This window comes from Cornus florida, unplaced genomic scaffold, assembly GCF_030987335.1.
Source record: "Cornus florida cultivar Cherokee Brave unplaced genomic scaffold, ASM3098733v1 CherokeeBrave_3.0.0_Hap2_Chr03, whole genome shotgun sequence".
NCBI classification, from domain to species: domain Eukaryota; kingdom Viridiplantae; phylum Streptophyta; class Magnoliopsida; order Cornales; family Cornaceae; genus Cornus; species Cornus florida.
The window spans coordinates 49657910-49665679 of record NW_026775573.1 but is presented as its reverse complement, the minus strand read 5'-3'; the positions used below and the strand labels follow the sequence as shown (position 1 = coordinate 49665679).

Genomic DNA, 7770 nt, shown 5'->3' with positions numbered 1-7770 from the left:
TACCAAAAAAAAAAAAAACAAAGTCATTAACTACTGCAATCTAATCAATTTAAGAGAAGCGGTCGGGTAAATTTTCTGTGAGGTCTGCTTATAAATTGTCCATTTCCATGTCTAATTTCTCGGGGGTCGCTTCTCCTTTTTATTCTTGATTTTCTATTTGGCGGTGCCGTACTCTGTCTAAGGTGCAACACTTTCTGTGGCGATGTTGTCTTCATGCTTTGCCGGTTCGTGTGGCTCTGTTGAATCTCGGGTGTGTTGTGTCGCCTCTTTGTTCTTGCTGTGGTCTATAAGAGGAGTTTGTTGTGCATCTTATTTTTTCTTGCCCTCATTCTATTCAAGTATGGAAGTTATCTCCGCTGCGGCTTGATTTTTTGGGTTCTTCTTTTTCTTCTTTCCGGCTTGGATGGCATTTTCTGGTGCATAGGGCTATAATCTCCTCGGAGTTTGAGGTTGTTCTTAGTTTGATGTCCTTTTGTGTTTGGGGTATTTGGAAGGCACGGAATAGGTTGGTCTTTGAGGGGATTCTATGGAGGCCTGAGGTTGTGGTGCAGAAGGCTGTCATTGCTTTTTGGGAGTTTCATGATTCTCAGTTCCTTTGTTCATCTTTGTAGCCAGGCCCGAACCGCATTCTGGTGGATTCGTGGAGTCCTCCTCCATCGGGCATTGTTAAGTGTAATTTTGATGCTTCTATTTGTCGGTAGTCTTTGCAGGGGGTGTGGCGCCATTTTCCGTAACTTTCGTGGGGATGTACTTCAATCGGTTATTTTTTTATCCCTTTTTAGGTTCTTTGTCTTTGGAGGCAGAATCGTTGGTGTGTCAACGTGATATCCTTTGTGCTCTGGAGTTGGGATTTTCTAGCCTATGGTTTTAGTCGGATGCCAAAGTGGTTGTGGATGGGGTGTTGAATGGAGGGAATTCTTCATCAGAAATTGCTTTTATATGTTTTGACATTACTCGAGACCTGCGGCGGTTTTCGTATGCTACTTTGAATCATGTGCGTCGCCAAGGAAATCGGGTGGCTCATGCTTTGGCAACTCTCTCGAGGCCTGGGATTGGGTCGAATTAACTGTTGTCATCTCTACCTCCGTCCGTTGCCTCTTTTGCTGTAACAGATGTTGGGTCTTAGCTGTTTTGGTTGTTTCTTGGTTTCTTGTGTCTTGTTTGTCTTTGCCAGGCTAAAAAAAAAAAAAAATTCAATTTAAGAGAGAGTTTAATTTGACATTTTGAGAAACTTGTTTCTAAGTGGCAGAGACTCTACATCTTGGTTACCAGAAAGTCAACTTTTTCTATCATAATCAACAATCAAACCAGATGGAATTCAGCAGGTTCAAGTCAAAATTCAAGTGGTTGTGAGTGGAGCCCTCGCTCTCAGACGATGCCATGCTGCCGCCAGTCAACAAACTGATAGAATCAAAAAGAGAAACCAAGATTAGATGTGAATTGAAAAACCAAAGCAGATGTGTGATTTGAACAGAAAATGAAGAAAAATTGCGTTGCGACAATGTCATTAAGGTCTGTGAACTTAAGGTTGAAAACCTAGAACCCAGTGTCAACAACCATCGCCACCGCTGCCACTCCTCTCTCCCACCCTGTGACGACCCTGGATTTTTCAACCTAGTGTGTCCTGAGATGACCCGAACTAGATCCAGAATGTGGAAGCAAAAGATGAAACAATGGTCTCTAAAGATACAACATGTCTCTAAGACAACAATATGACCCTCAATGAGGTCACGGAACTCCAATAAAACAAATGTGGAAGCAACATTTCAAAAACGAATAAGAATGAACCTAGGGGAAAAATGGTCATTTCCAACATGAAAGTGGGTGCTACCAAGCACACCATTGGAAAGACAATGAAATATTAGTGAACTTAGACTTAAGAATCACTTAATTCGGAGTCCGGATGAAGAAGATATGGCTAACGGAAGAAGAAGGGGCAAAAAGGTCAAAAGGGGACAACCCTATGGTGGTCGTCGTCCTACCATAAACTTAAGAGTGTGCATTAAGACAAGGGCCAAATTTTACATTTATAAAAGCCACTACTACCTTCACTAAAATTATAGTTAGGGTGAGTATGGATCGTCCCAAGGGATTGGAGTAGAATTTGGTTGTGGAATCACTATTAGGGTTAGTAGGTCGAGTGATCAAACAAATAGTTGGTTGGTTGATTAAACTAGAGAGAAAATTAAACTAAATAATCGAATGCAATAAAGAGTAAGTAAGAGAGAGAGATCTTGGGGTTTAGAGGTCACCACCAAACAATACTTTTCTACACCCTTAACAAGTGACTAATGAGGGAAATGTGTGTTGCAATATTGATGTGTGTGTGTTTTTGGTTGATTCAACTAGCAAGGGTAACCAATTAAGTATATATTGTCTAAGCAACATGTGAAAAGCACAATATATCTAACAATTAAGTATATATTATCTAAATAGCATGTGAAAAGCACAATATATCTAGCAAGTCATTAATCCTTTTATTAAGCTCACAAGCCAAATACACCATAAGGTTAGAGACATATGCTACTTGTATTCAAAAGTATGGAATATCTAACAACAAGCATGGGTTGCCCTTCCATCTAACAACTATATGATGAGCGCTGAAAAGTGCGTATTTAAACCCCTTAAGCTTAGGCATTCTAGTACCTTTACCTATCTTACTTTACCGTTTTAGATTGATTTCGTATTATTTCCATTTTCAGGCACTTATCCTGAATATAAGCTAACTCAGCCAAATAACAGCTTAATTAAAGCAATTCTGGGATTACACAGAGAAATGAGTAAAGTGGAGAAAGAATGAAGCAAATGAAGCCAAATGTGGGAAGCAGCAAAGTTCGATCGATCCAAGTTCAAGGTTCGATCGATCGAACAATGATCGATCTCAGCACTTTAAGATAGATTCAAGCCTTGGCCCAAAAGCATAAAGTCCAAAGTTCAATTGATCCAACACCACCCTTCGATCGATCAAACACTTTTGTTCTTATTCAAATGATTGATCCTATCCACAGCTGTACCACCCACTAACCACTTTTGTCCTTTTCCCAAAAATATCTCCCAAAATATCTCGGATTTGTCTTTTCCCAAAAAGCTCAACCAGTTGAATCGATCCAGCCTAAGTTCGATGGATCTCAGCCAGTTCGATCGATCCAAGTCCAAGGTTTGATCGATCGAACTTCCTCCAGTGCGAAAAAGTTAAATTTCCATCTCATTGAAAGTTGTCCTTTATCCAATCATTAGGGAATATTGCGTGCATGACCCCAGCTCATTTTGGGTGTCATTTTGACCTACTTATATAAGGATAAGGATTGCTTTTTATAAGGGGAGCCAATTTTATTTTCATATCATCTCTTGGAGAGCAAGCTTAGAGAAGGAGGAAGCTAGAGACACCATTGAAGTTCTTCATTAACAAGGAGCAGATTTCAATCATGGAGTTAGCCCTTGAGGGTTGGAGCAACATCACCATGAGTGGCTAGACATCCTCTTAGGGCTAGAGTTAGCCCCAAGCATGCTTTCTATATCTTGATCTTGTGTATTATTGAGGGATTAGTGTTGTAATTGATGTTTTGACACTTTGATATATATAGATCTTGTTTATTCAATGATTTATGTGGTTTAATGCTTCCAATTGATCATTTCATTCTATCCATATGTCTATGTATGCTAGAATAGATGTTCATGTGCTTGTTTCTAGATTTTGTGTTATTGATGCATGTCTATGTGTATTGATGCTATAGATTTGAAGATTGTCAAGACATAGTGCTTAAAAGAATGCTCTTGTGATTTTCTTGATGGTTCATAGTTTTCCTTAATGGATTGTGCCTCTCCCCTAGTTTATTTTCATGCTAGTAGTGTAGATGTAGTGTAGTTGTAGTGTAGTGTTAAATGGGAGGACAATCTATGCTTGTTGTTTGATGAACCAAGCTTTTGAATACAAGAAGCATATGTCTCTAACCTTGTGTTGCATTTGGATTGTGAGCGTAATGAAAGGATTAATGATTTGTTTTGATCTATTATGCCTTTCACATGTTGTTTAGACAAGATATGCTTTATTGCTTAGATATATTGTGTCTTTCACATGATGTTTAGACAATACATGCTTAACTAGTCATCATTGCTTGTTGAATCAACCAAACACACACACACACTTTAATATTACAACACATCATTTGCCCTCATTAGTCACTTGTCAACGGTATAGAAATGCATTGCTTGGTGGCGATCTCTAAACCCCAAGATCTCTCTCTCTCTTAGTTACTCTTAATTGCATTCTTTTGTTATCACTTAGTTTAATTTAGTTGTTATCTAATCAACCAACCAACCAATTGTTTGATCACTTGACCTACTAGCCCTAATAGCGATTCCACGACCTTGTTCGATCCTCACAATCCCTTGGGACGATCCCTACTCGCGCTAGCTATATTTATAGTGAAGGTAGTAGTGGCTTCTATAAATGTAAAACTCTTGGCCCTCGCCTTAAAATCCACACTCTTAAGCTTATGGTAGGACGACACGACCTATTAGTTTTTGGCACCGTTGCCGGGGATTGATTGATTTGATTTGATTAGGCAACGTCGGATTTGTGGAATCAATTAGGATTAGTACTTTTTTGATCGTGTCTTTACTTTACTTTTATTTTTATTTTTGGTTACTTATTGTGTCGTTCTTACTTAACTAGGTGCATTGTTGGAGAGGAAGCAAGCAAAGGAGCATTTAAGCTAAGCAAGCAAAGAAAAAAGCTAAAAATTCTAAAAATTTGCTAATCTAAGCTTTAAATTTGGAGTTGAAGTGCTAAAGGACCTTTGTGAGACTTTCTTTACTCAATCCCTTAGTGAAATCGTCGGCCCGCGTGGAGGCTTATTTTTAATTGTTCTTGCATCATTGTTGTTAGAGTATAGGAGTATGAATTCAGTGTTTGTGGAAGAAGTCTAATTGCATTATTGTGAAAGAAGTGTTTGTCATTCTTTGTGTTTCTTTGTGTTTTGCATTGTGCATGCATGGACGTCGTTCATTGAGACCAACTCTTGTCCCTTTTGATTTGCATCTTGAATCCATCGTTAGAAATCTTAGGGGAAGAGGAAGTTCAAATAGAGCCAATCTATCAATGGATGACCATAATAATGATCATGTTGAGGACCTTGGTCATATAGACCAATAAGGTATCCTTCATCCTAATATGCACAATGAGAACATACAAGTACCATTAGGCATGCCTAGGCCATTCATTCACCAACCACCACAACAACAAGGCCAAGCTCTATATGGAATGCCAAGACCAATGTATGCTCCACAACCTCCCATCATCAATTAAGGAATTCAAAATCAAGGTGTTCATGTTGCACCTCAAGTAGCTAATCCATCTCTTGCTTTAAGAGACCATTATGTGCCTAATGAGTCTAGTGCACCTACATGCATCCAATTGCCCCCATTTAGAGCACATCATTAAAAAATTAAGCCACAAACCATTCAAATGCTTCCTAACTATCATGGACTTCCAAGTAAAGAACCTTACAAGCATTTGGATGAGTTTCTTGAAGTATGTTCCACCGTAAAATATACGGACATGCCGGAAGAGGTTTTAAGACTCAAACTTTTTCCATTCACCTTAAAAGACAAGGCAAAGTTGGTTTAACAATCTTAAGCCTTTTTCAATCACTTCTTGGGCAGAAATGCAACAAGAATTCTTGAAGAAGTACTATCCGGTTTCTAAGACCAATGCCATGAGAACCTCAATTCGAGAATTTTCACATGTGGATGGAGAAACGTTTCATGAGGCATGTGAACGCTTCAATGAATTGCTTAGGAAGTGTCCACATCATGACATGCCCAAATGGCCATTAGTTCAATATTTCTTTGAGAGCTTATAACTATAAGGGTATGGTTGATGCTTCCATGGGTGGCTCATACATTGATAGGCGTGATGATGACGTGTGGCGTCTTTATGAGAGCATGAGTGAAATCTTTACATAGAACACTATCATCCAAGAATGGTAGAAATTCACAAGGTAGGAAGAGTGTCGGCTTACATCAAGTAGACCATTCAAATGAAATAGCCGCCGAAATAAAGTCTTTATCTCAAAGGTTTGATCAATTTTTGATTAACCAAAACTCGGCGAACCAAGTATCTTCCTTCCCTAACCATTCTCATCGTGCATCAAATGAAACATGTATGACTTGTTCTAGTGTTCTTCATTCTACTTCTCATTGTCCTCATAGACAAGTGCAAAATGAACCTAATGAACAAGTCAATGTAGCTTTTGTGAACCAAGGGAACAATCCTTATGGTACTCACTATAATCCAAGTTGGAGGAATCATCCGAATTTCTTTTGAAAAAACCAAGGAGAGGGCTCAAACCCTTCCTAAGACGGTTTTCAAGGGAAGTACATTCCACCTCCACTTCAAAACCAAGGATCCCAAGGTTATAAACCTTATCAATCACAAGGGAATCAATTTTCTAATTCTCATTTTCCCAACCAATCTTATTCCCAAGGAAATACTAGAAGTCTCGCATTTGAAGAAAAAGTTTTGAATGCTTTGGGCACTTTAGAGGCTAACACTTAATTGCTTCATTCTCACTCTCAATCTATTGCGAAGCTAGAAACCCAAGTAGGGCAAATAGCAAGCACTCTTAATACAAGAGAGAAGGGAAAGATGCCCATTAATGCCCCACCTAAGCAACAATGTGTTGTGGAAACCTATTCCTCATTGGAAGACCACACCATTGAACATGTTAATGCGGTGACTACCTTGCGGAGTGGTAGGATTGTGGACAATCAAGTAGAAATGTCCAATGAAGAGAGTTAACTGGTGTAGCCTCAAGTTGTCACCCGTTCCGTTTCTCATCCCATTCCTCCTTCATTGCATGTGCATGATCTTATAAATGAGAAATCTTCAAAATGTGATTTGAAAAGTGATTTTGAAAATGATTCATTGAAAAAAATCTTGAAAAATGTGTTCGAAAAAGAAGTTTTGAAAAATGATGTTGAAAAAGTTTTGTTGAAAAATGATTTAAAAACTTCTTGTATTAAAGAGAGTTCAAAAGAAAATTCTGAAAAAGTGTTTGAACCAAAAGTTCAATTTCCGAATGCCTTAAAAGGATCCATTTCAAAAGACAAGCAAAAGGCAAAAACCAATGAAATCATGGAAATGTTTAGGCAAGTGAAGTTAATCTTCCACTATTGGATGCAATCAAGCAAATTCTGGCTTATGCCAAATTCTTGAAAGACTTGTGCACCCAAAAGCGGAAGAACAAGAGCCAAGCACCAAGAAAAGTGGTTTTGACCGAGCAAGTAAGCTCAATTTTGCAACATAACACTCGTCCAAAGTTTAAGGACCCCGGTTCACCCACTACATCATGCATTATTGGTGATCATATCATTAATCGGGCGCTTCTTGACTTAGGAGCAAGTGTGAACCTTCTTCCATACTCGTTTTATGTCAAATTGGGCCTAGGTGAATTGAAACCGACATCGGTAGTTTTGCAACTTGTCGACCGATCCATTAAGAAGCTTAGGGGTATAATTGAGGATGTTTTGATTAAGATTGATAAATTCTTCTTCCCGGTTGATTTCGTTGTCATAGACACGGAACCGGTCCCCAATCCTAAGAGCCAAATTCCCGTTATCCTTGGCCGTCCTTTCTTGGCAACCGCTAATGCCAACATCAATTATAGGACGGGGATAATAAAGATCTCATTTGGCCACATGAAGGTGAAGTTGAATATCCTTAATCCCACACCCAATTCATTTGACAAATATGAAGCAGAAGTTAAT

The 7770-nt window shown here is 38.8% G+C and overlaps 1 pseudogene; it reads right to left on the bottom strand.

The window, feature by feature from the left end:
- Positions 1-5722: 5722 nt before the first annotated feature.
- Positions 5723-5821, bottom strand: LOC132301957 (small nucleolar RNA R71; annotated as a pseudogene).
- Between the last annotated feature and the right edge of the window lie 1949 nt (positions 5822-7770).